Source organism: Chiloscyllium plagiosum, unplaced genomic scaffold, assembly GCF_037043375.1.
Source record: "Chiloscyllium plagiosum isolate Xiang-an unplaced genomic scaffold, Cpla_swu_hap1 HiC_scaffold_20, whole genome shotgun sequence".
Lineage (NCBI taxonomy): Eukaryota > Metazoa > Chordata > Chondrichthyes > Orectolobiformes > Hemiscylliidae > Chiloscyllium > Chiloscyllium plagiosum.
In genome coordinates this window covers 33,575,919-33,592,653 of record NW_028270158.1, presented here as the reverse complement: position 1 = coordinate 33,592,653, position 16,735 = coordinate 33,575,919, and the positions used below count along the sequence as shown (strand labels likewise).

The 16,735-nt window shown below is 42.1% G+C and overlaps 1 protein-coding gene across 1 annotated transcript in view; it reads right to left on the bottom strand.

The window, feature by feature from the left end:
- The window catches only part of il21r.2 (interleukin 21 receptor, tandem duplicate 2), a 47,293-nt gene extending 46,243 nt beyond the window's left edge, over nucleotides 1-1,050 (bottom strand). Inside the window, exon 1 of the mRNA XM_087997796.1 lies at nucleotides 908-1,050. The gene's annotated coding sequence lies outside the window, so the exon portion shown is untranslated. The remainder of the gene's footprint in view (nucleotides 1-907) is intronic.
- Nucleotides 1,051-16,735: the final 15,685 nt, after the last annotated feature.

The window sequence follows — 16,735 nt, the reverse complement described above, 5'->3', positions numbered from 1 at the left end:
CTGTAACCTTATTGTTTTCTGTATAATATTTCAAGGCTGAAGTCTCTTGCAACAAACACAGTGCCCTGTCTGCGAGTTGCACAAGACATTGTCAGTGTTGTAAATACTAAGGGGTCCTTCTCTTCCCCCCTCAGGTTGAGAAAGTAGACACGCATCACACTCCACTAACACACCATGCACAGGACAAACACCCTTCATATCCCCTCAAGCAGAAGAGAAACTTTTCATATTCCACCACCCTTCATGCACAGACCATTCACCGTATTACTCCCAGAGTAGATTCCTGTTGCACTCCAGTATATCCTCACCCATCATACAAGAACACTTCATACAATATCAGCCACAGAACTGACATCCCTCATACCCAATCACCTCCTTATTTGGGAAGCAAACATCCCTCTCACCATCTCAGCACACAGCTCATAGAACAGGCACTCCTCTCAGCCCATTGTCACTCAACTAACAAATCCCTCTCAACCCCTCAGCACATTACCTACAAGGCACAAGGTGATGCAGTTCCCATAGCCTCTCACACGCCATTGATCCCCAATCATGAGAGTGCTGTGGGTAAACCTGAAACAAGCCCAGGTGCCTGTTTATATGGGGAGGTGGATGGACATCAAAGCAAAGAATAGGTTGTGTGCCTTGTCTCTTACTCCTCTTGGAGGACAGGCTGCTGAGCTGGAAGCAGGAAATCAGATCATTGCCTGCAAAGGGAAGGTGTGGGAGAGGTAGGTGGAAACATTAAAAAGAGTAGGTAGAAATATTCCCTTTTCAACTCAATGTCTCTTGTTGTTGTCAGCGAATAGCACAGATTACAAAGAAACTAGGGGAATATCATTTTCTGAGAAACTATGACCAATACCAAACAGTGAACCTTTTGTCCATCACGATCTGTCGGACATACCTGCTGTCGCTGGCTCCAGATTAAGACCTTCAGCCGACCCGCAGATCTGACAAGCTCTGATGTTGTACCGTGGGATACTTTCTATTGTAACTACGAATAGGTTCTACACACATTAAGCGAAAAACAACTGAGTTTTTGATAGTGAGCTATCTGCCAAACTTCTTTCATATCTCACTACCACTGTATATCTGATAAAAAATTGAGAAACCAATGAACACTGGAAGGTGTGGCCAGCTCATCCAGATATGGCTAGTAATGAACTGTTTTCTCTCTTCACCTCTTCTTTCTCTCAGTTTCATTGTACTTTAATTTTTGAAGGTTTATCACTCTATTTCTGCATATTTTTATTTATTTACTCTTAATTTTTGCATCTGTCTCCCTCAACCATTTTTCTTACTTTTTTTACTTCTTCCTTTTTCCAATTGCTCTTTGTTCTCTATTTTTATTATCTCTCAATTTTCTTGCAACTTCCTTCTTTACTTCTCTCTTTTTGACTTCACATGTTTCTTGTTTTCCACACCCCTTCATTTTCTTTCTTCCTCATTATTTTCTTACTTTGCTTTTTCTTCCTTCCTTTTCACAGGATGATTCTCCATCCCATCCTCCCCATGGTTTGAAGGAGAGCTGTGGATTTCTGGAAAAGATCACTGAACACTAGTTATGTATTTTTCCATGATACTGCTGGCTCTTTTGTTTACCAGGAACAAGAGGAAAACTGTGTGGTGAGAGATGCCCAATATCATTTTCCAGCATCAGAGGAGAATTTTTGGGTGTTGCTTTGTGCTCAGTCTCAAAACAAACTGTCCCATCAGTCCCAATCCCCACTCTTTTTCCAAATGGTACATTGCTTCTGGATTGTTTCTTTAAAAGAGCATCTATTGCCAATGCTTTCTTTATTCTCTCGCATTTGAAAGAAAGATGGTTACAATTATTGAAGGTAATAAGGTAAGACCCAGGACATCATGATCGGAGTTCTTCAGGGTAGATTCCCAGGCCCAATCAACTGAGATGTTTCACCAGCGACCTTATTTCAGTCATAAGTCCAGGAGGTGAATGATTGCTGATGATTACAATGTGTTTAATACCATTCACAATTCCTCAGATACTGAAGTATTCCTGTTCCATATGTAGCAGGAGCTGGATAACATTCAGACTTGGGCAGAAAATTACATTCATGGTGCACAAGTGCCATCTCAAACTAGAGAGAACCTAACCCTCTCCTCTTTACATTTAATGCCATTATCATCAATGAATCACTCACAATCAATGTCCTGGGGATTACTATTCACCAGAAACTGAATTGGAAGAGCCACAAATATACTGTGACTACAACAGCATTTTAGAGGCTGAAAATTTTGAATAGAGTAAATTGCCTCCAGACTCCCCAAAACCAATCTACCATCAAGACACAAATTAGGCTTGTGATGAATACTCTCCACTTGACTGGAAGAGTGTGGCTCCATCAACACTAAAGAAATCCGACTCCATCCAAGACAAAGCAGCTCACTTCATCCACTAAATGTTCACACTCTCCACAACCCAATGCATGCTGTGAAGAAGTGATATTATTTATAAAATGTGCAACAGCAATTCAGGAAAGATCCTTTGACAGCACCTTCAAATCCAGAACTTCTACCATCTGATAGGACACCGCTGCACACCTGGAAGATCCCTGTCCAAGCTATGCATTATACTGACTTGGAACTATAATCACAGTACCTTCACTGCGTGTGGATAAAAATGCTAGAACTCCTTTTAACAGCATGTACAGCTTGTGGAATCCAAAGATTAAAAATTTTCCACCTTGTCAAATGCAACTTGGAATGGCCAACAAATGCTGACCTGGCCAATGACACCTTCATCCCATGAAAGGATAAAAATTAATATCCCTTTCTCTGTGAAAAGAAATTTTGGAAACTGCCTCCCCCACTGCTTGTGATCAGCCATTCCATATCTTACAAACCATCAGTACGTATGAAAAAAAACTCCCCTAACCTCTTCCTTTGCTCTTCATGATGACCTTTATTTTGTGTTCTCTAGTTACTGACTCACCAGCTAATGGAAACAGTTTTTCCCTATTTACATCACTGTAGTTTCATATATTCTCAGCACCCTATCACATCTAATCTAAGTTCTCTGTTTGAATGAAGAGAGCCATTTTGTTTAATTTATCTTTAAAACTGAAGCCTGTCATTACTGGCATTACTTCAGTGAATCACCTTTGCACTTTCTTCATAACTTTGACAAAAGTTAGCTGCCCAAAATATTTTACCTTTGGTTTTAACCAGTGATATCTTTTTTTTTGTATTTATAACATGTTGACTCCCAGATGGTTTTATTTAATAGTGCCAAATTCACACAATAAGAACTTACGGATTTGTGGAGATGATCACTTTACTTTAAACGTGTGGGAAATAGACCATTTACTCACTAAGAACAAACAAAGGTTAAGTGGCAATTTTTCCCCTGTAGGATACATGGAACTACACGAACACTGGAGCAAGCTTTGCTGTCTGGAGAAGACATTAAAATGGAAACAAAAATTAAAAAAGGTATTAAATTTAAAAAAACTTTTCTTGTGGTTTAATGGCTTTCCTCATCTAAATGATTAAATAAATCTAGACTACAATCCAATTTGCAGAATTTTTTTTACTTTGGATTAGAATTCCAAAGAAAGCGAGAAAAAAATCCCATTCCAATTATATTTGGATAAGTGAAAGGCAGAACCTATTATATCAGTGGTCAAATTGCCAGGAATCATTTGCAATGACAAAGAACTAATGCATTGCTCACATGATCAAAACCAGGGGTGGGATTGAAATAACTGCGGAGGCCAGTATTCCACCCCTGTACAATACATGGACTCTGACCAGCTAGCTCAAAGCCAGTTTCTAGAATGAGGAGACTTTTTGAATCTCCTGTTTATATATTTCTTTTCCTTTTTTTTAATAACCCAGCACTACTGCCTCTAGTGCTTATTTTTCCCCAGCACCCATACGGTGTAGGACACAGTAAATGAACAAGTGCATAAAACTTTATTCATGTTCCACCACCAGGAAGAAAGGAAACACTCGAGTTGCCAGTGACAAGCAGTGCCCTTCTCAGTAAAGGGCAATACTGAGTCATCAAAAAGTGAAAGGGGAGGGCAAGGACTAAATCAAAATAGAGTCAGAGGGAGAACTAAAACATTCCACACTCCGTGGTGCCCACCTCTCCCTGAAAACCTCGAGGGTGTTGGTAGACACTGCATGTTCCTTCTCCAGGGACACCCGGGCACAGACATAACCATTGAAGAGGGGCAGGCAATCAGCCATAATGACCCCCTCCATGGTCCACTGCCTGGACCTGTTTACGGACATCCTGGCCAGGCCCAGAGGCAGACCTATGAGGACATCTTCTGACCTGCCCTCACCCCTCCGCATTGGGTTCTCCTGTTATTTTTTAATTTTCTCAGCTCTCAGAATGTCAGGATGTCTGACAGTCCTGTTTAGTTGGGGTGGCATTGTGGCTCAGTGGTTAGCACTGCTACTTCACAATGCCAGGAACCTGGGTTCAATTCCTGCCTTGGGTGACTATCTGTGTGGAGTTTGCCCATTCTCCCTGTGTGTGTGTGTTTCCTCTGGGTGCTCTGGTTTTCTCTCACCGTTCAAAGATGTGCGGTCTGGTGAATTGGCAATGCTAAATTGCCCATAGTGTTAAGTGCATTAAGTCAGGGGTAAATATAGGGTAGGGAAATGGGTCTGGGTGGGTTACTCATTGGAGGGCCAGTGTGGATTTGTTGGGCCAAATGGCCTGTTCCCATACCGTAGGTCATCTACTCTAATCTAATCTCTTTTTTTCCTCCCCCCACACTAACGTCTAACAGCGGTGGTGCTTATTTTTGTGTGTGCAAGTGTAGGACACAGTGAAGAACAATAGGTTTATAAATCTTTATTTATATTCCACAACCAGGAAGAAAGGAAACACCCGAGTTACCAGTGACAAGCAATGCCCTACTCATCAAAGGGCAATGCTGCGTGATCAAAAGTGAAGGGGAGGGCAGGGATTAAATCAAAATAGAGTTGGAGGGGAAATAATACACTCCACTCCCTGCGGTGTCCACCTCTCCCCGAATATCTCAAGCATGTTGGTGGACACAGCGTGCTCTTTCTCCAGGGGCACCCGGGCTCGAACATAACCGCGAAAGAGGGGCAGGCAATCGGCTCTAACAGCCCCCTCCACGGCACGCTGCCTGGATCTGTTTATGGCCACTTTGGCCAGGCCCAGGAGCTGACCCACGAGGAGATCCTCTAACTACCTTTCTCCCCTCTGCACCAAGTGTCTCCTGTTTATTTATTTATTTTCTTTTGAAAAATGTTTTCTACCTTTTTTCTCTCTTTTTCCCCGCTGTCCCCATCCTACTGCCTAACAGTGGTAGTGCTTATTTTTCCCCAGTGCCCATGTCATGTGTGTGCAGGTGTCAGACAGTGTGTAAATCTTTATTCAATTTCCATCACCAGGAAGAAAGGAAACACCCGAGTGGCCAGTGACAAGCAATGCTCTTTTCAACAAAGGGCAATGTTGCGTAATCAAACAGTGAAGGGGAGGGCAGGGTTTAAATCAAAATAGAGTTGGAGGGGATATAATACACTCCACTCCCTGCGGTGCCCACCTCTCCCGGAACAGTTCAAGGGTGTTGGACACCACGTGCTCCTTCTCCAGAGATACCCAGGCTCTGACGTTACCGCGGAAGAGGGGCAGGCAATCGGCCCTAATGACCCCCTCCACAGCCTACTACCTAGACCTGTTTATGGCCAGTTTGGCCAGGCCCAGGAGCAGATCCATGAGGAGATCCTCTGACCTGCCCTTTCCTCCTCCACACCAGGTGTCTCCTTTTTATTTTTTTTAACTGCGGTAGAGCCTATTTTCCCCCAGCACCCATGTTGTGTGTGTGCAAGTGTGATACACAGTGAAAGACACATGGTGTAGAAATCTTTATTCAATGTCCACCACCAGGAAAAAAAGAAACATCTAAGTGGCCAATGACAAGCAGTGTTCTTCACATCAAAGGGCAATGCTATGTGATCAAACAGTGAAGGGGAGGGCAGGGATTAAATCCAAATAGAATTGGAGGGGGAAATAATGCACTCCACTCCCTGTGGCGCCCACCTCTCCCTGAACAGCTCAAGGGTGTTGGATACCACGTACTCCTTCTCCAGAGATACCCGGGCTCTAACATAACTGCGGAAGAGGGGCAGGAAATCGGCCCTACTGACTCTGTCCATGGTCTGCTGCCTGGACCTGTTTATGGCCAGTTTAGCCAGGCCCAGGAGCAGACCCATGAGGATATCCTCTGACCTGCCCTTTCCTCCTCCACACCAGGTGTCTTCTTTTTATATCTGTCAGCCAGGGCTGCCTGGTTAACAATCGCAATCAAGGATCTCATTTACCTGGCCCTCACTTCAGTGATTTTCCAAACTTTTTCTAAGTGTGGGAGCATGTGTGTTAGCCAGTAATTAAAGAGCCACCACTACAGCCAAGACAACGCTCTCAATTGTCTATCAATCAGTTCATTAAGAGCTGGTAGGCAGATCAAGGGTGAGTATCTTACCCTCTCTCAGGTTTTGATTCTGGTGACAAGCTGCCAGCCATTCAACGGTTGTCTACTTCTGGGTCCTAAAGTGGGCTGGTCAAGGCCTACTCCCCAGAGGATCCAAAGGCAAGAAGGTTCATCATTTTTAGCTCATTGTTGTGAAGTGGGAGTAATGGGGAGAAGTGTGTGTCAGGGAATCAGAGAAATGGGCAGGGGAGGAACCATCTATGACTTGACCATCTCCAGATTGGGACAATTGGAGGCAACCCCCAGTCCAGTGGACAATTTGCATGGATTTCTTGTCCAGTGTATTGCCACCTTTCTTGTCTGTTGGGATGCAGGTGACTAGGAAGGTTGTGAATTGAGGCCTTAACATTGTTGTTGATTGACCACTTAAGGAACTGAGTTGCTGGTGAGCTGAGGTGGTGAGAAGGGGCTGTGTTTCTCTCCAGGCCCAATGCATCCTTCTCACCACAAAATAAGGAACCTTATTTTCCCCTTGCTGGAAAAGGGTCAAAAGGTGTCAAGAAGGGGAAATAATGGAATAGTTGGTCCTGGACAGAAAATTGACTCCTTCTTGCTATGTCTTTCGCAACCTCCAGGGAGGGGAAAGTTGTTGGGTATTTAGCTGCTAGATCTGTACTTGGCTGTTTCTTTTAAGTAACTTACAGTCCATTCCCAAGTTAACCATGCTGCCTATTTGTGTGTAACATGTAAATGTTATTGTGTCTCTAAATCCAAACCTATCTCATTTATCTCCAGTGCAAAGAGTAATAATCCCAAAACTGATCCATTGACACTTCAATGTTTAAAACCCTCCATTCTGAGAAATGTCCTATTCTAGGATCCAAATTATTCTTTGTTGTATTCGTTCTTACTGCCTATTCCCCATGCTGACCTTTATATTCGGAGACTTGTTTTTATCAGCAAGCTCATGGCATCTTATTAAAAGATCTTTGGAAAACCGTATACATACCATTCACAGTAGTTCCTTCAGCTTAGAATTTAGCAGGCTTTATATTGCCAATATTTTTTCTGCTATTTGTAAACTTCCTTTCAGCTCTCCTCTTCATAGCCTCTCATCTTTCTTCTGTCTCAGGTTTATTTTTCCTATTCTTTCCCTGTTTTATGTTCTTTCCATTACTTTTCCTATGGTTTTCTACCCACATCTTCCTTGTCCGCTCCTTTCTGGGTATCTTTATCTATTTTTTTATTGTTATCGTCTTATTCCTGCCATCTTTCTTTGTTCAACTTGTTTTCATTTTTCTTGGGTCAGCTCTCTATGATATTGCTCATTCCAACAGTAAAAGTGCTTAAAGTGAGTAAGTTCAATCCTGGCTCATTGGTGATGCTTTCATATTTTAATCAGTGGTAAGAAATGGAGAGAATATCTCCAGAACACTTGATGCTTGCTTATTTGAAGTTAAATTGTGTGGTTCCTTCTAAATTTACCTAAACCATTGAGAATGAAGAGCTGGTATTTCCTCAGAAGCTGTAAGATCGCAATGATTAATTCCCAGTGAAAAGGAGATACAAAAACCCCTTTGGGGCAGTGAGGAATGGAAACGGGCTGATCAGTTCTTAAAACCTGATGTGCATTCTTTGAGATCACAGAATCCTAACACCATTCATCCATTTTGGCCCCATATCCCTTTATTCCCTAAGCTAAAAAAAAGTCTATTAATCAAAGATTGAAATTAAAAATCGCACAACACCAGGTTATATCCAACAGGTTTATTTGGAAACACTAGCTTTCAGAATGCCGTTTCTTCGTCAGGTGATGAAGGAGCAGCGCTCTAACAGCTAGTGCTTCCAAAAAAACCTGTTGGACTATAACCTGGTGTTGTGTGATTTTTAACTTTGTTCACCTTGTCCAACACCGATACCTCCAAGTCAAAGGTTTGAATTAGAAATTCAGTCAACAGCTGCTACTTTTAATGGATTGGAGTTTCATGTTGTGAGAAGTGTTTTCCAACTTCCTTCCAAAATGACCTCGATATGATTTCATACTTATGATTCATGGTCCTAGATTCCCTGACCAGGGGAGAGCAGTTTCTCCTTCGACACCAGGTTATAGACCAAGAGATTTATTTGGAATTATAAGCTTTCGGAGGGTGGATCCTTTGGCAGCTAGCTACCTGACGAAGAAATAGTGCTCTGAAAGCTTGCATTTCCAAATAAACCTCTTGGACTATAACCTGGTGTTGTGTGATTTTTAACTTGGTCCACCCCAGTCCAACACCAGCACCTCCACATCATCCTTAACTCTTGCATCAGGTCCTTTCAAAATCCTAAAAAACTCATATTAAATAATGCCTCAACCTTTTATAGAAAAGAAAGACTTGCACTTCTATACTATGCCTGAGGCATTTTACAGTCAAACAGCATGTTGGTAATGACTATAAATGACTATTAGTTACATTGAAGGCAGACACCAGGGGTAACTCCTTTGATCTTCCTTGAAATAGTGTCATGGGATATTTTGCATTTACCGGAGAGAATACACAAGGCCTTGATTTAACACCCTACCCAAGAGATGACATCTCCAATTGTTCAGCAATCCAGCAGAATTCCTGATGAAAGGCTTATGCCCGAAACGTCAATTCTCCTGCTCCTCAGATGCTGCCTAACCTGCTGTGCTTTTCCAGCACCACACTCTCAACTGTGACCTCCAGCATCTGCAGTCCTCACTTCCTCTGGGAGACCTCAGTCTGACTGCTCTCGCTGTCACTGCAGGTGGCCTCCTTCACTGGGTTCACATTTCCTGCATTTCCCGTAGGACATGATATCCGACCATCAAAGTCCCAATCCAGGCCTGCAGCTGCTGCCAAGTTCAGGACGGCAATGCCGTCAAAATGATTTGTTAGTGATTCAGTTGTGTCGACTCTTTGTGGAGTTTTGTTGTTCCGAGTCATTGTACTGGAATTTATCCGTTTTTGATTCAAAATAGACAAGCTCACACTTGTCTACCTGAAATCCATCTGCTACTATCTGTCCTACATTTCATCAAGTCAATGAAGGGATTACTGGGATTCTCTTGGGAGAAAAGGTGGTTAAGGCATACCTCTTGCACTCTTCATTAAACAGGATCAATCCCTCAGCTGGTTCAGAGACCTTTTATTCCGAAGAACATTGGGATAGGTGTTACCTTGAAAGGCTTAGACTAATCAGGGATAGTCAGCATGATTTTGTTAAGGGAATTTCATGCCTTACTTAACTTGCCTAACTTAGAGTCATAGAGTTATACAGCACAGAAACAGACCTTTTGGTCCAACTCATCCATGCCAACTGGATATCCTAAATAAATCTAGTCCCATTTGCCAACCCTTGGCCCATATCCTTCTAAACCTTTACTATTCCTATACCCATCCAGATGCCTTTTAAATGTTATATTTGTACCAGTATCCACCATTTCCTTTAGCACCTCATTCCATATACGCATCACCCCCTGTGTGAAACAGTTTCCCCTTCGATCCCCTTAAATCTTTTCCCTCTCATCTTAAACCTATGCCCTATAGTTTTGGAATTCCCCCACAGCAGGGAAAATCCTTGTCTATTTACCATATCCATGCCCCTCATGATTTTATAAACCTGTAAAAGGTCACACCTCAGCCTCTGAAGCTCCAGGGAAAATAGCCCCAGCCTTTTCAGCCTGTCCATATAGCTCAAGCCTACAAACCTGCAATATCCTTATAAATCATTTTTTAAACCCTTTCAAGTTTCACATCATCCTTCCTATAGCAGAACTATAGAACTATGGAGACCAGAACTCCAATATTCCAATAGTGGCCTAACTGATGTCCTGTACAGCCACAATATGATCTCCAAATTACTATACTCAATGCACTGACCAATAAAGGCATATGGACTTCAGTTAGATGTTCAACAAGATTCCTCATGGTCTCCTGGTTAGCAAGGTTAGATCATATCAAATAGAAGGAGAACTAGCTAATTAGATACAGAACTGGCTCAAAGGTAGAAGACAGAGGCTGGTGGTGGAGGGTCACTTTTCAGACTGGAGTCTGAAAAGTGACAGTAATGTGCCACAAGGATCAGTGCTGGGTGCATTTTTTTTTTTGTCATTTATATAAATGATTTGGGTGTGAACATAGAAGGTATGGTTAGTAAGTTTGCAGACGACACCAAAATTGGAGGTGTCGTGGACAGCAAAGAAGGTTACTTCAGAATACAACAGAATCTTGATCAGATATGCCAATGAGCCACATAATGGCAGATGGAGTTTAATTTAGATAAATGTGAGTGCTGCATTTTGGAAAGGCAAATCAGGGCTGGACTTATACACTTTATGCTAATGTCCTGGGGAGTGTTGCTAAACAAAGAGACCTTGGAGTGCAGGTTCATAGTTCCTTGAAAGTGGAGTCGCAGGTAGATAGGATAGTGAAGAAAGCGTTTGGTATGCTTTCCTTTATTGGTCAATGCATTTAAGCATAGGAGTTTGAAGGTCATGTTAGGCAGTGGATGCTAGACCTGCCATCATTTCAGAGGTACAACAGGTCAGGCAGCATGATTAGATTAGATCCCCTAGCCCAGTAAGTCCACACTGTCCCTCCGAACAGTAACCCACCCAGACCCATTCCCCTATCCTCTATTTACTCTTGACTAATGCACCTAATACTATAGGCAATTTAGCTTGGCCAATTCACCTAACCTGCACATCTTTGGATTGTGGGAGGAAACTGGAGCAAACAGAGAAAACCTACAAAGACACAGGGAGAATGTGCAAACTCCACATAGACAGTTGCCCGAGGTGAGAACTGAACCCGGGTTCCTGGTACTGTGAGGTAGCAGTGCTAACCACTGAGCCACCGTGCTGCCCCTGTGAAGGAGGATCAGAGTTAACGTTTCGGGTCCAGTGATTCTTGCTCTGAAATGTTAACTTTGATTTCTCTGCACAGCTGCTGCCAGACTTGCTGAGCTTTACCAACAAATTCTGTCTTCGTTTCTGATTTACAGCATCCACAGTTCTTTTGGTTTTTACCATTTTAATGCAATTTGATTCAAAGCAAATCTATGAGTTCAAAACTTCGCATCAGCAGTATTATGCTCAACTGCAAAATGTCTCTTAATTGTTTGGCATATGCCTCATCTGAGACCGTCAAGGATTGTGCAGGTCAACAGCTTGCAGAATCTGAAGTTATTCATCAGTACACTGACTGGTCTATGGTGGCCACCAAGGTCAATGCAGTCTCAGCCTTGGAAACTACTATCCAAAATATCAGTTGAACTTTACCCTTTGTTTCCTATGTCGTAATCCTATCACTAACTATTGATTTGAGTAATTTGCCCACAACTGAGGTCAGACAGATTTGCCTCTAAGTATTTGGATAACTATTTTATCTTCCTGATTCTCTTTTTGAATTGTGGTACAATGTCCACGGACCTTCAACCCTCTGGTAGCTTACCTGTATTTATTGGAAAATCATCCTCAGAACGTCTGCCATTTCCTTCCTGGGTTCCTTTAACAGCTTAGGGTGCAATTCATTGAGCCCTAGTTATCCACCTTTAAGGGGATCAGTCCCTCGTGTACTTCCCTTCTCATTATATTGATTTTCTATAACATTTTGTTTTGATTAGAAAGATGAGATCTCCTTCGTGAAGTCAGAGACACAATACTCATCTAGAACCCTGCCCACATTGCATCCACATGCCAGTTCCATGTGTATGTCTAATAGGCACAACCTTTTCATTAATAATCTTCTTGTTCTTAATGTATCAATAAGACATCTTTAGATTTAATTTTACTCGTCAATTCTTTTTATATCTGAGATACCATATTTATAATAGTAAAGTCATAACTGTATCCTGCTCTTGCTTTCATTTCAGTTCTGTGTCCTTTATCATCATCCCACTAAATGGTTCCCCAAAAACTGGGTTGTGAATTTGAGGTGCCAGTTTGATTGCAGGTTGCTATTTCCCAGACTTTGTCACATTTGATTCATTTTACAAAGCTGCAGCACTTCCTTGTGAAGTCTTAGCCAGTAACAATGGTGACTAATAAGTGCACTGGCCTTCTAAACCCCTACACATTGTCTTTAATATTTCTTGAGGATATGTAAGTGGAGTCATTCTTTGGTGAACAATGGTCCAGTCTTCTTTTATAGGTCACTGAGAAGGTTTCCACTGCTGACCAGAATCTCATTTTTAACATGATAGCATTTCAGAGCTACAAATCTTCTTAAAAATCGCAAGCATTCCAGAATTCCTTCTGTTTCAAGTTTGGGTTGAGCTGATTGTGCAATTTCACTTAACTCTGGACTGGCTTTGTGAGCCATAATCAGAGGAGATTTGTTGAGCAATTCTTTCAGGTTATATAAATCCTCACAAAATGGTCCAGATAGCTAGATGTCAGTGTTGCCCATTTGATATCCATCTTTGTCCAACCATTGCTGTGGCGTCTGCACATGAAGAAAGAATTCCTGGAATCTTTTCCTACAAATGCTCTATCTCCTTGACTGTACTTGATCTTTCTATGACTATTAGAGAAACTATTACTGTTGCTGTGACCAACTCATACCCCAAGATTAGGCCAACTCTATCTACAGGTAAACTACAAAAACTGTGGCTAACAAAAGAAATCAAGTATTGCTTTAGATCAAGGAAGAGGTGTTTAAAATTGCCAAAAAGAAGGTAAACCTGAGAAGCACTTTAGAATTTTGTGAAAGAGGTCCAAGGAAAACATCTAAGAAACGGAGAATAGGATGTGAGAGCAAACTAGTGAGAAGCACAAAGAACAGGCTGTAGAACATTTTGTGGATGTTTAAAAATAAAAGTAGAAAGGAAAATGAGTTCACCATAAGAAGGGACAGGAGAGTTTATGATGGGGATAAGGAAATGACAAAGAAAGCAATATATCTAAGGAAAATACTAAAATCCTTCCAGAGCTAATAGAAAATAAAGAAACTAGTGTAAATGAAGAACTGCAAGATATAAATATTCATAAAAAACTACTAGAGAAATGAATGGGATCTTGCATAAATCAATTACTACATTATCTACTTCCCATATTGTTGAAAGAGGTGGGTGTAGAAGTAGTGGATGCATTGGTGATCATCATCCAAAATGCTATGGACTCTGGAATTGTTCCTGCAGATTATAAGGGGACAAATACAAGTCCACAATTTAAGAGAGGATGGAGACAGAAAACAGGGAACTGCAGACCTATTATGTTAACATCACTTGCAGGGAAGATGCTAAAAACCCTAATAATGACTGCGATAACAGAACACTTCGAAAATTATGGTAGAATTGGGCAGAGTCAACATTAATGAACGAAAGGGGAATCATGTTTATCTACTGGAGTTTTTGAGAATCAGCAGAATAGATAAAGTGTGACTTATTTTGAAGAAGTTTTTGATTAGCTCCCATACCAACGATTAATAAACAAAATAAATGAAATGGGGAGGCATATATTGATATGGATTGAGGACTAGTTAATGGTTATCAAAAAGATAGAGAATAAATGAGTCACATTCAGGTTGGCAGGTTTTTACTAGAGGGGAACACAAGAATTAGTGCTTACCCCCAAACTATTCACAATCTATTTCAGTGATGTAGGATTAAATATCTTTCCAACCTCACAAAGGACAAGAAACTAGGGAACAAATGTGAGTTGTGTAGAGGATGAAATTAGCCTTCAAGGGCATTTGGATAAGCTAGGTGAATATTTGGCACATGGAATACAATATACAGTGAAATGAATTATTCACTGATAGAGAACACCAAAGTACAAGGTGGGATTTTCCCATTTTCTGTTATTTTGTTGAGTGAGATTCATGTCACCCTGTCTACCATGGATTGTTGTAACGTTTCTCATACAATTTTCCACTCTACACATTAATGTTCCTGGACTGCTGGGCACATTCTTGGGTGGCACGGTGGCACAGTGGTTAGCACTGTTGCCTCACAGCGCCAGAGACCTGGGTTCAATTCCCGCCTCAGGCGACTGACTGTGTGGAGTTTGCACGTTCTCCCCGTGTCTGCGTGGGTTTCCTCCGGGTGCTCCGGTTTCCTCCCACAGTCCAAAGATGTGCAGGGTCAGGTGAATTGGCCATGCCAAATTGCCCGTAGTGTTAGGTAAGGGGTAAGTGTAGGGGTATGGGTGGGTTGCGCTTCGGCGGGTCGGTGTGGACTTGTTGGGCCGAAGGGCCTGTTTCCACATTGTAATGTAATCTAATCTAATCACTTGTGTTGTAGGAAAGATGGACCTTCTGGCAACCATACCAATGGTGCATATTTAAAGCCCAGCTGCACAGCATCTCAAATGCTGCAAACCAGCAACTGCCCCTCACAATGTGGCACTCCACCACTTTAGCCCAGATAAAAGTAAAGCTTTCCACCACATTGTGGACAAGAACCTGGAGGTGCTAGTGTTTCGGGTCGGTTGGAAGGCAGGCAATGCCTTTTCCTGCTGACTATCACAGGAAGACACATTATCTGACCAAGCCAACCTGGTCAGAAATAGCAGCCTAGGTCAGTGCTGTGCCCTAAATCAAGTGGGCCTTACTGAAGTGTAGAAACAAAATTGTGATCTACAGCAGTCTGCAAAGGATAAGTATCACCACCACTTGTAGGGAAATAAGTAAGTAAATTACTACATTATCTACTTCCCAGATTTTTGAAAGAGCTGGCTGTTGAGATAATGGATACATTGGTGATCACCATTCAAAAGGCTGTAGACTCTGCAATTGTTCCTGCTGATTATAAGATGGCAGTGTTAACTCACTCACAGAGCTATCATTCACTCTCAATCTGTCACTGCATTTGTCTCTCACCAAAGCTCATGGACTACAAACTACAACTCTTAGTATTGCATGCATCATGATTGCTCAACCACTTTCAACAACCTCATCCTTCCAAACCACATATCTTCTAGCCCTCTCTTTCCTCCTCACTCACTGGGGACATGGTTACAATCTGTCCTACCCTGTGCATCACCACTAACAGCTCTTTCATCCACTTCACTCTTTTTCCTTTGAATTACTGCGGGAAAAAGATTGCCCACCCATTGGGCTGATGTTTCCACAGCACTCAAACTGAACTACCTGGAATCCCCAACCTAGTTGCATTTGACTCTCTGAGCTAAGAAAGCAATTTGAGAGTCCCTGGCACAGAGGCTGTCAGCCCATAGTCAGCGCTGGACCCAGTGAGTTTAGCTAAGAAAGTGATGTAAAATATAGACAGGCTGGCAGTCTCTAAGTTAATGGTAATGTAATTGAGTATTGAGAAAGTAAGCAACAAAGCCATAAGACGCACCATGTATAGATGTATGAGACGAGTGTGTGAAGGGATGAAGTCTCTCAGTTGGCCCAAGAGCAGACATGATGATGTAGCGATGTTGATGGTTTGATAATGCTGACTTGTGAGGATGAAGCGTTGAGGATGTTGTCAATGAGAGTACACTGAAACATTGTTGTGAGCAGGGAATGATGCTGGGACCTGCATTCAGAAGCCTGCAGCCACCAGGCACCTCCTCTGTCTTGTTTCTTGGGGAAGGAGAGGAGAATTGAAAGTGGCATATAAATCAGATGAGATAGGGTTTTAATGAGGTACAAATGCATAGAAACAAAGTGCTCGCTGCTCAACAACATTTACAATTTGGAGGGAAAATAAGAAACATTTTTCTCGTTGTTGACAATCTGATATGTTTCATTTTCTCCTCATTTTCCCTTCTTTCTCAGCACTGAAGGAAGTGGCTAACTCCAACTCTCTTTCTTAAATCCTTACTTACTTAGATCTTTTGGGCTGAATTTTATTAAACATTGGTCGTCCATTTCAGAGAGCTCCATGGGGGGGGTTTCTTTCTGTGAGCTCCAGCAACTTATCTCATACAATTTTCCATTATTCACCTCATTATGTATGTACCATTCCTCTGCAGTGCCACTCAAGCACTTTCCTGCACTCATCAGCAACTGAAGTACTTGCCTCTGCTCAGGCCTTTGGGGATTTGTGCCACTGTTACCATATTTAAATCCCAGCTAAGCACCAGGTCAAATTCTGCCAGCCAGAAACTGCTGTTGTGTACAGGACCTGAGAGAACCACGGCACTGGACCCTGTCAACCTGGTCTGAATTTGCCACCTAGATCAGTATAGTGTCTATGGTCTAAAGGAATCCCACCAATGCAAGAAGATTAATGACTTGCTGTATTATTCAAGGGTGAGGGCCACTATTTGCTGCCTCACTCTCATTCTAGTTCTGCCATTATACAGATCCATTGAGGTCTGCTCTCTCACAATT